The following is a 15,577-nucleotide window of genomic DNA, read 5'->3' as shown; positions in this document are numbered from 1 at the left end:
AAATAATGTTTAGGTGAAAAGATTTAAGACAAATATTTAAAACAGTTTTATTCACAATTTTAAAAAGGAGTAGAAATGATCCCTCTTAAATATTCTGTCCTCTCTGTGTACTCTAACAATCCTGAACCCTTCATGAAGCAATATTCTTAACAAATTTGAGATAAGCAGCAAAAAAGTGCAAGATGCAACAGTTTGATGATCCTGCAAATTTGTTGCATAAAATTTTGATCTGTTGACAAATCTGAACTTGTTTCATTTTGTTGAGAAACTAGGATTTTTGGTACTAAAGTATCAATGAATTACATGAAAATGCATTGTAATTGTAGAAATTACACTTGACTTTGCAAATAGTTGATTTTTAACATTCCCTCCTCTCAAAATTAATCATTTCTGCTTCAATTGTCTAAACCCATTTATTTTTCTCAAAAGTTTATTTTAATTTGTTTTTTTTTATGCCTATATCCCAAATGTAAAAAAAAACTCTAAGTAGAACAGATTTAAGCTCACTTAACATTTCACTCAATGATCCACTGGAGTTGGTAGAAAATTTGTGCTGTAATACTTGGGCAGAGTGTCAAAATTTGCAAGTTTCGCTGCTGGTTTCTGTAGCCAGTGTGACTATTTTACTTGCCTATTCCACGTCCTTATGACTTGTATTCATGTTTTAGCCAAATTAAGCTTGAATGTGCCAGATATCCATGTAATGTCAAATGATACCATAAATCAGTTTCGATCAATTTGGCACTACTGTATGATTATTATCCTGAATATCCATTGGAAAAAACATTTTTTCAATTTTCTGACCTAGATTCAATCCCAGATACCCTTGATGAAAAGACAATGTTGTACTACAATGTACTTCCTTGTCTTTATTTATCACTCACCTGGTCATTTATTGTGCATGTTTGTAAAGAAACATTGTCAATATTACAAAAACCAACCAGAAGGGTATATTTTCCATGTATTCTCACACTATTAACCACATAGATTTATTTACCAAATGTTTGTTCACTTAACAGGAAAAATAGATGTTTCAAGCAGCAATTTTGTAACAAGCACTTAGACATAAATATACTTTTATGTGATAATGGTATTAAAAGTAAAGTATATATTTTTGCATAATACATGCAATGCCTCATCAATGACTGTCAGTTATAAAGAATATCTGCTTTTTCAATATAATTTGGGGTAAACTATAAAAAACTTAGAAACAGCTATCATAATTGTTTATTATTAAAAAGATTTCAATATAGTTTCTTAATATTAAAAGTAATGCACATATTATTTCAAAATGCAGCATATGTTAAAAATTAAACTTGATACCTGTACTCAAAGGGTTAAAGCTAACTGCTTGCTGTAGAAAGTCAGTTTGCATGAAATCCTGTTGATGAAATTCAAACACATTGTGTGCTGGGGTGATTTAACAGGATTACAAAAATTGCTTTGCGTCCCGTCAAGAACATTTTATTTTTCTGCCTTAACACTAAGCTATTTCGTTGACAACTAAACCAAAACCCCAACACTCACAATCATTCATATGCCAGCCAGAAAACTGAGAGAAATAAAATAACTTCTGCATGTGCTTATCATTGCATGAGTAATAAGCTCACCGTAGTGATTACTCTATAATACTGTGTGATTTGCTAAGTTGGGTTTATTTATTCTTTATTGTTTAATTAAGAATAGTTTTTTTCCCTAACACAGTAATATGAGTATAGCTGTTGTTCCAAACATTTAAATTTGTGTTTGTCTTTTGATGCAATATGGGATGTGATATATAAGTAAATGTTTCAGTTTAGATTTATTGGAATAGTTTCACAAAATAAATAAAACATATATTACTGTCTCTAGCTAAAGCTTGTGACAGTTCAAACTGTGGTCAGTGTGGTTAAAAAGAGCAGGGTGTCCAGATTCAAGTTTTGAATGCCGTCATCTCACACAGGAAGGATGGCACCATCAAAATGACAGCCTGCTAAAAGCCCACACATGTATGGCATAGTACCACCATTTCAAATCACCTCACCCAGTAGACCACAAAATAAGGGTGGAAAGGACATTACTGAGGAAATTTGAAATGGCGGATCCTAGAAAAGACATGGTCAGAAAATAAAAACAAAGAGCTATTGAAGACCTAACTTAATGTGGGTATCCTGAATGAACTCTGGACACAGCCTCTAATCCAAAACTTGCCATCAAAAAAACATCAACACACCCAAAATAAATTTAGCCCATTTACAACAGTCCTGCCTGTAAAAGATATATCGCAAAATTTCCACAGTATATTAATGTGGAAAGCCATTGAGATAGTATGAATTATTAATAATATTAAGCACTTTTATGTGCACATTGATGAACAATAAGCTGCTTGCATTAAAGCAGTTTAAAACAAAGGTATATAGGTTATTTAAAAAAACAATCAAAACAGCTGCTGATGCTGTAAATCAGAAACAAAAACAGGAGATGCTGGAAAAGCTCACCAAGTCTGGCAGCATCTGTGAAGAGAAACCAGAGTTAATGTTTCAAGTCTGGTGGCTGTTCCTCAGAACTTAATTATTTAAATTTTGGTGTGTCAAGCACAATTTCAAAGTTTGCAGATTTGGAAACTTTGTAAGCTGAGAGGACAGTGAAGAACCGCAAAAGGACATTGACAATTTGGTGTTGTGGACAGATGAACTTCAAAGTGAAATCTGTGAGTTGATACATTTTGATACTAAGAACATGGAGAGACTGTACGAAACTTATCGATGACTGAGAGCCTGGATAGAGTGATGTGATCTTCCTCCAGTAGGAGAGGCTAGGGCCTGAGGGCACAGCTTCCTAGTAAGGGGATGATCTTTTATGAGGAGGAATTTCTTCAGCCAGAGGGTGGGACTCATTGCCACAAAGGGCTAAGTGGAGATCAAGTCATTGAGTGCATTTAAGACAGAGATATGTAGGTTCTTGATTGGTAAAGGGATCTAGGGTTATGGTGGGATTGGGGTTCAGAGGAAGGGTCATGGACCCGAAAGGTTAACTCTGATTTCTCTTCACAGATGCTGCCACACCTGCTGAGCTTTTTCAGCAACTTCTGTTTTTGTTTGTATATATAGGTTATTGTCCGGTTGATCAGTAATAAATTAAAGATAAACAATAAATTACAAATGGTAACTTCTCACAGCTGATAATTAAAATCGTAGAACAGAATAAAGACTTATTTTACTTGGTGTATAGGACGCAGCACGGTGGCTCACTGTTGCCTCACAGTGCTTGGGCTCGAGTCCATTTCCATCCTTAGGCGAATGTCTGTGTGGAGTTTGCATGGTCTCCCCATGTATGTGTTCCCCTTGTATACCTGGGTTTCCTCCCACAGTGCAAAAATGTGAAGGTTAGGTGGATTGGCCATGCTAAATTGCCCATAGTGTCCAGGGAAGTGCAAGTTAAGTGGATTAGCTACGGGGAATGTAGGGTTGCAAGGATAGGGTTGGGGAGTACCTCTGGCTAGGATCCTTTTCAGAGCGTTATTGGGAACTCAATGGGCCGAATAGCCTGCTTCTACACTGTCAGGATTCTATGTTTCTATGAGAATTATATAAACTGTAATACAAGAATTATTTAAAAATAGACTTAGTCTCCCACTGTTGCCCCAGCAATCAACCACAAGCCCAGACTCCTTTTCTGTTAATCTCCTGTGGACGTAAACAGCTGATAGCCAAGAGTAGAATTGCATCATGGTCTGAGCCCTTTGCTAATTTTGCTTTGAAACAGTCAATAATGAAAAATAAAATTGGCTATAACTGTTATGGTATATTGTCCATCTTACATTTCTGTTTTATCCCCCAGTACCAACCAAGAAAGTGTAATGAAAAAGGTTTATGATTTTTAACTGTTTGTGCTCCAATTCTGTGAGCCACCATACCATATTTAGCTAATTCAGAGAAGCTTGCTGTCTGCTTTTTGATCATGAACTATAATATCTCATTTCCCTTTGAGTTTTGGGTGAATGACAATTTACCAAACTTGAATCTTCCATGAAATATTGCAGAACTGACAACCTGATGCTAATGTTCTTACATCCTTACCTAATCTGTCAGTTTTACTTATAGATATTCTATGCTCAAGAAAAATCTCTCTCACATACTATCATACCCTATTTGTTTCTAGTCAAGTGAAATTTTTTTTCAGAAATTAAACCTGCATAACTTGTTCTTATTGTGGGTGGACAAAATTGAGCTCCTTAATGTTGCAGCACTCCCCTTGCTTCTGATCACCTCCAGCATTGGCCTTATGATGCCCTTTGCAAGGGCACAGTGCTGACATGCTGTCCATATGCCAGAAGCGTCAGGAGAGATGGTATCATGATATCAGACAGCTGTTATGGCTGATTTGATATTTGTTTCAGGAACTTCATCTGTTTATACCCAAATGATCACACTGAACAAGCATTCAGTAGCAGAAGCCACACCCGCCCCCTCCACCCACTGCATGAACACTGTTTAAAGGAGTAAGGTCAAACTTGCAGGTGAGATGCTTTTGACTGATTTCTGCTTAAACCAAGTTAGTGAAGTTCTATCTTCTGATCTTGAAGGTGTTTTGGGTAGCTGCTACTAAAATAAGGGAAGAGATAGGTTGGTAGCTGAAGCATTTGGGTGCTGAGGTTGCAGCACCTCCTGGTCTTTAACATGACCCTTAAAAGACGCAAGGGCTGCAGAGAGATGAAACTTGCGAATTAAAAGTGTGGGGAGCTCCCTAAGAAGGTTCAACTCACCAGAAACAACGCCTGAAGTGAGCTGATTCCTGAACTTTGAGAAAGTTGTCAATGTAACCTGAGGCTTTGCACCAGGTTATTCCATTCCAAGCTTTGGCAGATTGCTTGCATCTTATGTTTTATTGTGACCTGTAGCCTGCTTTGTGTGATGGGATTGCTCTTTATCATGTATGGCTTGGTATTTATGAAGGTGTAATATCGAACTAACTGCTTTAGTGTAATAGGGAGTAGAGCCTTTAGCTTCCTGTCCATCAGTAGCTTTCTTGCTACTATACCACATCAGTGTTGTGTAGATCTATAATTGAACAGTGTTGTGTGGAAATCAGAATTTTTTTTCAAGGCAAACTTAATGGATCTGACTCCATATTTGGCCTCCCTGTTGGATTGTGCATACCATGGTGAACTTGAGATATGCACAAAGCTGGACCTGGCTTTGAAGTGACTGAAGCACCCATTTGTGACCCATTGCAAAAACCTCATGTAAGACTCTCATATCTGCTTCTGTTATCATCCACCATTTCCCAACTTAAAGCCCTCAATTGATGATGACGAGGTAAGACTTTCCATTGAAAACAAGCAACGTTTACTCCTCTAAAGTCAGTTGGGGAACTTGGCTATTAAAAAAGTACTCATTGTTCTGACTTTTGAGGGCACACATCTGACAACTGGCACTAAATCCCTCAATCTCAGGCCACAATACTGATGACGGGGCTGTGGTTGATTCTGAACTATCTTCAGGCACTTTGCACCAAAATATCCTTTCTAGGTAAAGTTGGACTGACCAGTCATTCAACATGCACTAGAATGTCATTTACAATAGTAAAATATTTCCTATTTTCAAAATACGTTTTCATCTTGACACAGTTGGGCTTTCGATGTAGCCAACCCATGGTGTAATATCGGTAGATAGTTAGACATTCCTGGACTGCCATTTGTTCCTTATGAATCCAGCTAAACCGATTGTGACTTGCTGGCCATTGTGCCACAGAGGACCAATATATAACTCAGTTTCTTGAATGAAGTTTACATCATGACTGGTAAAATTGTGAACCATCGCTCCAAAGAATGCACCTGTCATAATCGGCGGTTTCCCTTGCACATAGACTACTTTGTAAATAAGTTCCATGAAGCAAAGTCAATATTCTTTATATTCTTTGAGGCATTCTTACAAGTTCCTACTTCTCCAATAGAAAAAGTAAAAGTTTGCAATTTTATTCGGTGACCACTTTCAGTCCTAAGTTGTAGTCTGCAAATCTCTCACAAGCCAATGTAACTGAGAGCTTCCTTCTGAATCATGGCTTATTACGTTTATATACCAGATAATGTTCTTGATGCATCATAGACCAGGTTGTGACACTGATCCTGGAAGAGTAATGCTCCAAAGGCTTTACCTGAGGCATTTGCTGTTACTATCATTGCAAATGAAGGACTGTACTGCAGTAAGATATCTAGAAAGATCAATATTTCTTTACCATTCAAAAAGCAGTCTCTTAATGAAGATTTCAAAACCATGCTTGTGTCTTCTTGTGAAATTGTCTCAAGCATTTTGTAATAGTTACTAAGTTAAGCAAAAATTTTAGCAACTGATTTATCATACCTAAGAATCTTTAAAGATTCTGGACTGACTTTGGAATTGGGAATTCCATGATGGTTTTAGTTTTCTTATACCTTCACTGTACAAACAAATAAGCAGACTAGGAGCAGGAGTAAGCCACTCAGCCTTTTGAACCTGTTCCACCATCGAATAAGATTGTGGCTGATCTGATCATTTCAAATTCCAATCTACCCTGATAACCTTTCATTTTTTCCTTAGGAAGAATCCATCCACTCTGCCTTAAAAAATATTCATAGACTCTTGTTTTACCACCTGTTGACAATGTGTCCCAAGAAATGAATGGATTCTTTAGAAAATTCACACATCATTAATTGTGAGCCTTCCTGTTGTGAACATCCTGATGCGACACAATCGGATCATGTTTTTCAGCTATTCCCCCATTGATCAAAATTTGATTCATGTGGCAAATTACTATACAAAGACTTTGTGAAATTGTTGACATCATTCATTGGAAAATCTCTTTGAGCTGATACAAATCCAATGGAGCAACCTTACCATGCTGTTTATGCAATGGCACTTGCCAGAATCTGCTATTTGTGTTGAGTTTCATGAAAACTTTGTTAGACTGTTGTCAAATGTGGACATTGGTTAAATTTCTCCTGCTGCCACCTTGTTGATTTGTATATGGTCACTGCAAATCAGAGAGTCATAGAGTTTTATCATTACATATGAATCTGGTAATCACGCCTGAACACCACTCTGTTGGTTTTGTAGCAAGGGAATTGGTTCCTATTTCGTGCCATCTGTATAAATTTGAGTCTCAACTTATTTCATTAAGAAATGTGGTATATTCCTGGGTGTATATAGGCATGAGAGTCTTCAGAGTCATGTAGTATTTGATTAGTAAACTTCCTAACTTTTTAAAATAAGCTTATATATTCCATCAGACCACAAGGGTAGGCCATTTGGTTGGTAGACTTTGCTCAATAATTCATGATCAATAATGCCATGGCTATCTGATCATCCTCATCTGCCAGTTCCTGCCTTATCCCCATAAACCCTTGATTCTCTTGCTTATTAGAAATCCGTCTATCTCAATCTTGAATAATGATCTAGCCTCTACATCCCTCTGCAGTAAAGAAGTCCTCAAAATGACTTCTCTAGAAGGAAAAAAAATCCTCTTCACCTTTGTCTGGATTGGGTGATCCTTTACTCTACGATTATGCCGTCTGATCCTTAAGTCTCCCAGTAAGAGAAAAAAACCTTTCTGCATCTCCCCTGTAAAGCTCACTAACAATCTTATATCTCAATAATGTCTCCTCTCATTCTTCTCAACTTCAGTGTGTACAAGCCCAATTTACTCCACCTCTCCTCTCCAGAATCAAATAAATGAGCCTTCTCTGGAATGCCTCCAATGCTGGTATGTTATTTTTTCACTAAGGGGCCAAAACTGTTCTTAATGTTCCAAAAATAGTCTGACTAGTGCCTTGTATACACAAACACAAATTGTTGAAAAAACTCAGCAGGTCTGGCAGCATCTGACATTAACTCTACTTTCTCTCTACAGATGCTGCTGAGTTTTTCCAGCAATTTCTGTTTGTGTTTCTGATTTACAGCACCTGCAGTTCTTTGTTTTGTTTAGTGTCTTGTATAGTTTTAGCAAGACATCGCTATTTTTATACTCCATTCTCTTTGAAGTAAAAGCCAATATTTCATTTGCATTCCCTGTAACATGAACAATGAACTTGGATGTTAAGTTCTGATTCATTCACTGAGGCCCCAAAATACTCAGTGCTACAGCTTCTTGCAGTCTTTCCCCACTTAAATGAAGTTCCACTCTTCTTCCCACCAAAGTGCATAATTTCAGATTTTTCCATATTATATTCCAATTGCTGAATTCTTACCCTCTCACTTAACCTATCCATATCCCCCTGTAGACTCCTTGTGTCGTCTTCACTGTTTGCATTCCCACCTATTTTTGTGTCATCCACAAAATTGACAAGAGTGCATTCACTTCTGTCATCCAAGTCATTACCATGTATTGCAGATAATTGTGGCCCAACACTACTCTCTATGGCAGTAGTTACAGATTGCTATCCTGAAAATTCCACTTTTATCCCACCTTTATCTTCTTTAGTTACCAATCCTCTATTCATTCTAAAGTCCTGAGCTGTTATCTTCTCAAGTATCCTTATTGGAGTACCGTACATAAGTGCCTTTTCGATATCGAAATGTATTGCATCGATTTGTTCCTCTTTATCTATCCTGCTTGTTATCTCCTCAAAGAATTTTAATAAATTATTGCCTAACTTCTTTGGCCTTTGGAATGCGATTGTGATCATTGAAATCTCCCTATTTGGGAGAGAGAAGTTTTGTTTGTAAAACACACACAGTTTTTTTGGTATTTTGGTACCTCATATGTTGAAGAGGAATGTTGCTTGTAGCAACTTAAATACATTCATTCCTGGATCAGTTAACCAGCTACAGGCTGTGTTTTGTCAACCAAGGCTTGCCATCTTATAATACTGTACATCAGCCTCAAACCCAGCCTCTGGCAAACTCCACATATCTCCAGCTATTCAGGTATGATTGGCACTGCCATTGCTCCCATGTTTAACTTCAAATTTGTGAGATATCCATTGTCATAAATGCCTGCATACCAAATTGTTAGGTGTGATTTTTAAATGGCTGCCCTTTCAGCATGATGTACACCATCATTTAATGTTTCTACTTCTGTGCAAGAGATTTTTGGTTTTAACTCATGAGGTCCTCAATCTCTGCTCAGCTCAAATCATACTCTGGGCCATTGTCACAGACCACTGCCTCCCAATGCAGCCTATACCTCTGCCTTGAAGTTGCATGTTTCTTCTGTACCTATATGTCTTCTGTCAGGACTGCAGTACTTACCATGTCATTCTCTGAAACATTTTGTGTTGAGTGTTATCATGAGGTTTGAAGGGTTCGCTGTCATCAGCAATCAGCAATATCTGGTAGTCTTGAAGACTTCTGCATTTGCAACATGGTTCTTCACTACTTTTGATCTTGCAGCCCTGAAGCTTAATATCTCCTGGGTTGCACTTTTTAAATGATAGTACTGGTCATCACTGCTCACTATGTTGTGACAGACCCCACTGTTGTTGATCCTCTTGCCCACCAAATCGCTGTTCGTTACATTGTCCATTGGTTCCTTCAACATCAATGTAATCTGTCATAGATTTGGATATCCAGCATTCTAGAATAACGAGAAGAATCTTGTTGAGTAAACGCAATGACTTTTGTTGGATTACTGCAACTATTTACAGAGATATGAATAATACCTAAATTACTAAAAAGACTGTTGAGATCACGCTAGCCCTAGGCCTGTCTCCCCCAAGCTCGCTCTTTTACGCCAACCTGATCCATGCACTGTCATTACTGTGTGTGGTGTTAACTGCACACCATCAAATATTAACTCTTTCAGACCCACACACATTATATGCCTCTATTGTACTCAATTGATGTAGGTCCACCTGACCCCAGCAGTTTTCTACTGTTGCTTTCTGTTATGAGTCACATTGTTTGACTAAACCAAGTAAGGAGGTTTACTGATAGTGTTGTATATTGTTTGGGTAACTGTATTCCAGTAATCGTAGTGCCCATCATAACTGAATAGCTGGAGATATGTGAAGGCTGCCAGAGGCTGATATCACATGAAGGTACACTATGTGAATGCTAGAGATGTGACCTGGTCACAACTGGTTGAGTGATTGAGCAGCATGAGGTACAAAAACAGAGATATGCAGCAAGTCTGGCAGTTGCTATGAAGAGAAAAACCGAGGCAACGTTTAATAGAAACACAGGAAAAAAAGAGCAGAGCTTTGAAGCCTGCTTTGCCATCGATTATGATCATGGTTGATCATCCAACTCAATGGCCTGTTCCCACCTTTACCACATACCCTTTTCAAGTCCAATATGACGCTTCTAAAGAACTGGAAAGGGATTGGAAAATTGTGGGGTTTTTTATACTGCAGACAGAGGGGGAGGAGAAGCAAACAGAACAGATTTTAAGAGTGCCCAGAACAAAAGACAAAGTGGGTTGTTAATGGTGGTAAAGGGAGAGATTGATGATTAAGTGATTGTGAGATGTTAATTAATCTTTAGCCCTTTTTTCTTAAACGAAGTGAGCATAATGCAGAACTTTATGTAGGAACTATCTCATCTGCACCATGGATTGAATACTGAAGCACCAATAACAGTATGCACCATGATTGTCTTTAATAGCTTGATGACCTAAGAATGCTATATGGGGCAACAATGGGAAAGCCATTTGGCCTGTACAGCCATGAAGTCATTGTTTATATTTGCTGCTGACAGCAACCATATTTGTCAGACAATTAATTTAAGAAAAGCAGGGTTTTAAAAGAATTATTCAGGAAAAAGTATTTCCATGCATAAAAATATTTTACTCTTAAATTTATTCTTAGAGAAAAAAACACAACATGAAGTTTTGTAATTTGTAGATACTCAAAGTTTTGTCAACAATGGTGTCACACACATCGTCAATGGTTTTGTGATTGAGCAGTTTCTTCAAAGAGTACATTATCTTCACTGTCATCTGGGATCTAGGGCAGTGCTGATCCCACATTTCTTGAATGCCTTCACTAGTGTCTCACGTTTCACAAATTGCCATGATTTTCTTTCACCCAGAAACCCCTATAAAATAGTACTTTCTTCAGTCACTGCCCTGGTGTCAAGTTGTTATTTGGCACTTGCATCCATTCAGTTTGACCTCACAGTTGAATGCTATAAATGGTTATTTATCTAAATGTAAAAGGAATGTAGTTGGCTAGTAAGATGGCCTGTAATCGCAATTGACAGTATCTTCAATCCTTCAACCTTTTCCATGGCCTCAGTCATATTGCCTGTAACCAATGAAATTAACAGTGGGTTTTTTTTTCAGAAGGCCACTTGGACTCTTCAGCCACACTGTCTCAAGCCAAAATTGTAATACTGTTTATTCATCCATTCCTTAGGATGAATATGAACAAAAGTTTCATGTGGAATCTTAAATTTTTCACTTAAAGATCATTAATGCTGTCAGTTTTTGCCACTGGGAAAATCTATGGCTACACATTTATAGGTGTAATTTTAACACTTTTTAAATACAATTTTGTGTAATGGAACATTATAAGCTAAGGGAATTGTCCAGTTCAAAATATGTTCTTATTTCCTTGATTAATCATGGACTTGTGAATTTCAAATGCCATTTCTTTGTTTTGTTCACATATTTTGTGCTATCCAGGCAGTAGTGTACTGGCTCAGCCGATAGCATTCAAAATCAGTATTGTCCTTCTTATCAATACTCTCCTTGTTTTGCACACAATTATTTTGTAGATACAGAGATTCAAATACTTATGTCATTTTCTATCAAATGTTCACCTTTTGTTCCAGCTGTGGCAGTTTTACATCATGCCCATGAAAAGTGTCCTTGGTCCTTCCAAATTCTTTCTGTTGTCTCTTCTATTTCTGTGTCATTTCTTCAGTTGGAGAAGAACCAAAATATCTTTCAATCTGTCCCTGCTCTTTAGTATGCCTTACCGCTCAGTTTGAATTCTATGGTATAAGGTAACTTTTCAGTTTTGTAACTGTTGAGTTCGTACCAGATTTTACAAAATACCCACAACAAACCAATGGCATCAATATTACTGTGTAACTCCAAGACTCGTGCTAATGATCTGTGCCATCTTTCTGACCATAAACCAGATGGCAATTTTAGGCAATGTTTTGCATCTTATGGTTCAGCAAATATTGTACTTTTGAACTATGGATATGCTGCTTTTGGCTGAGCTGGAAGCAATCACTAAGTGAATTCTCTGCTCTGCCAGAAGCTGTAATGACACCTCATTTACCTTGCAACCTGAAGGTAAAATGCCAACAATGTAAGGTAAGTGGCAGGAATAAATTATAGAGCATATTGCTTTGAGATTTGACTGGGCAAATTAATTCTTGCTGTTCTCTCACACTAAAGTGTGACACAGAGAAGACAGCAGAACCAATGACAGACCCTGCCACTCAATTGTACGATATATAGGATGAAATAATAAATAGTTCCTTTGCTCTTAGAAGAAGAAGTATTACTTGGATAATTGGAATTTAAAATTCCTGGAAAGAGAGGGTTTGGATTTACAAAACACCCAAAAGCACTTTACTGCTAATCAATTGCTTCCATAATGTAATCACTATTGTAACGTAGGAAATTTGACAAGACAATTTACACACAGTAAACTCTCACAAACAGCAGTATATTTTTTTTAATTTTGTTGATTGAGGGAAAATATTGCCAAAGTTTTGAAGAATAATTCCCTTTTCTTACTTCAGAATAATGCAATGAAATTTTTATGTCTACCTAAGAGAGTAGATATGGCCTTGGTTTAAATTCTCATCAGAAAGATCCCACCTCTGACCATGTTGCATTCCTGTGGTGCACATTCCTCTAACCGTGGCAATATGTGTGAGAATATTCCCATACATTCCTTGTGGAGACAAAGTCACGTTCTAACACTGAGGAAGTCTTCCATGTTGTATTGCAACTCCATCTTGCTAAATGTGATTGATTCAGAACAGATCTAGCAACTCAAAATTGAATCCATGAGATCCTGTGGGTCATTCATTGTAGCAGAATTGCTCTCTTCCAGAATCTGTGAACTTACGACATATCTCTCACTCTGCTAAGCCAAAGATCCTCAGTGATGGAGGCAGCACATCAGTTGAAAAGACAAGGCTGAAGTATTTGCATCTATCTTCAGCCATAGATGATCAATTTTGGCCTCCTCCTGAGACCCCCAACATTAGAAATGCCAGTCTTCAACTACTTTGAAGAGCCATTCCATGAGTTATGAAGAAATGGCTGAGGGTGCTGGAAATTGCAAAGACTATGGGTTCAGTACTATTCCAGCAATAGTACTGAATCTGTGCTCCAGAAATAACCGCACCTCTGCCAAGTTGTTCAAGTGCTACTGTAACACTTAAAAGTGCAGAAAATTACCCAGGCATGAACTGTCCACAAAAAGTAGGACAAATATAACCTGGCCAATTACTGACCTGCTGATCTATTCTCTAACATCAGCAAAGTGATTGAAGAGACAATTAACAGTGCTTTCAAGTGGCACTTGCAAAGGAATAACCTGATTCACGATGCTCCATTTGGGATCCACTAGACCCTGTCAGCTCCTGACCTCATTACAGCTTGCTGCAAATAGGACAGAAAAGTTGAATTCCAGAGGTAAGGAAAAGTGAGAATAATAGCCCTTAACTTCAAAACACTGTTTGACCAAGCGTGACATCAAGATGCCTCGCAAAACTGGAGTCAGTAGAAAGCTGGGGGAAAACTGTCTGCTGGTTGGAGTCATACCTAGCAGAAGTGATGGCTGTGATTGTTGGAGAGCAATCATCTCAGCCTTAGGAAAAATCTGCAGGAGTTCCTCAGGATAGTGCCCTTGAACCAACTGCCTTCAGTTGCTTCAGCAACGACTTTCCCTCCATCCTCATATCTGAAGGAGGAATGTTAGCTGATGATTCTATGAAATTCAGTACCATTCAAGATTCCTCAGATACTGAAGCACGTAGTGACTGTCTCCAGGAGAGAATCTAATCATCATCTCTTGATATTCAATGGCACTACTATCACTGTATCCAAACTATTGGCAACCTGAGAATTCCTGAGCAGAAATTGGATCGACTCTATAAGTACTGTGGCTACAACAGCAGATCAGTACTAGGAATTCTGCAGCTAGTAACTCACCTCCTGTCTTCCCAGTCCACGCCCACAATCTATAAAGCGCAAGTCAGGATGGAATGATCTCCAGTTCTGGAGTCTTATTGGATTCGAAACATTAATTCTGTTTCTCTTGCCACAGATGCTGCCAGATTTGCTGCATTTCTCCAGTATTCTCGATTTGTTTCAGAATTCCAGCAGCTGCAGTATTTTGCTTTTGTTATAGAATAATCTGTATTTGTTTGCATAGTGTAGTTCCAACAGCAGACTAGAAGCTCAACATTTCAGGACATTGTTGTCTGCTTGGTTGGTGCCCAAAGCACTAACTTCCTACCTTCAACATCCACTTCCTTCTCTACTGAAACATAGTGTATTCCATCTACAAGATGCACTATGACAATTCACGATGTCTCTTTCAACAGAATCATCCAAACCCGTGACCTCTGCAACCTAGAAGGGACAACAAATGTATGGGAGCACAATCACCCACAAGCTCCATTTCAAACTACACACCATCTTGACGTGGAACTGTAAGACTATTCTTTTGTGGCCGGGTCACATATCTGAAACTCCCTTCCTAATAGCACTTTGGGTGCCCCTACACCTCAGGGTCTACAATGGTTCAAGAATGAAGCTGAGCACTACCTTCTACAAGGCAATTAGGGATGAGCAATACATGTTGGCCTAACCAGCAGCCTCCCCATCCATGAATATAAAAAAGGCAGTTGTCTTAGTATCAGCCCCTGTCAATTATAAATCTTCATCCAATCCAAAAATAAACCAAACCACAATTCTATATTTCTTATTTCTCAACCAGCTTTTTATTCATGCTACCACTAACCCTTTTTTCATATCTTCAAAGAATTGCACAGAATCCTAACAGTGTGGAAACAGGCCATTCATCCCAACTGGTCCACACTGATCCTCCAAAGAGGCATCCCCCTACCTTATATTTCCTTTGACTAACACACCTAGCCTGCATATCACTGAACACAATGGGCAATTTAGCATGGCCAATCCACCTAATGTGCATATCTTTGGACTGTGGAGTGAAACCAGGGCAGCTGGCAGAAACCCACACAGACACGGAGAATATGCAAACTCCACACAGACAGCTGCCCAAGGGTGGAATCGAATCTGGGTCCCTGGGGATGGAAGACAGCAGTGCTAACTACTGAGCCATAGTGCTGCCTTTTATTCCATGGACATGAGCTTTACTGGCAAGTTTATTATGTAGCATTTTATCAACACCTTTTGCAAATCCATATATGCAGCATCCATCACGTAACCATCCCTGTTACCACTTAAATATTCCCTCACTCCAACACCAGTGCTGCTTAGCTACATTGACTACCATTTACATAATAAATTACAGTAACTTGCAAAAGCTTCTTTTAGAACATCTGTGGTTTCCATTTTCTTGAAAGTCAAGGACAGCAGATGTATGGGAATCACCCCATTTAGGTTTCCCTTCAAGTTATCCGCCTTCTGACTTGAAAATTTATCACTGTTTCATCATCAACTC

The 15,577-nt window shown here is 38.3% G+C and overlaps 1 protein-coding gene across 11 annotated transcripts in view; it reads left to right on the top strand.

The window, feature by feature from the left end:
- The window catches only part of mef2cb (myocyte enhancer factor 2cb), a 239,047-nt gene that overhangs the window by 174,400 nt on the left and 49,070 nt on the right, over nt 1-15,577 (top strand). The gene's annotated exons all lie outside the window — the stretch shown is intronic.

Source organism: Chiloscyllium plagiosum, chromosome 2 (assembly GCF_004010195.1).
Source record: "Chiloscyllium plagiosum isolate BGI_BamShark_2017 chromosome 2, ASM401019v2, whole genome shotgun sequence".
NCBI lineage: Eukaryota > Metazoa > Chordata > Chondrichthyes > Orectolobiformes > Hemiscylliidae > Chiloscyllium > Chiloscyllium plagiosum.
The sequence above is the reverse complement of the archived record's forward strand: the minus strand, read 5'-3'. Positions and strand labels throughout refer to the sequence as shown.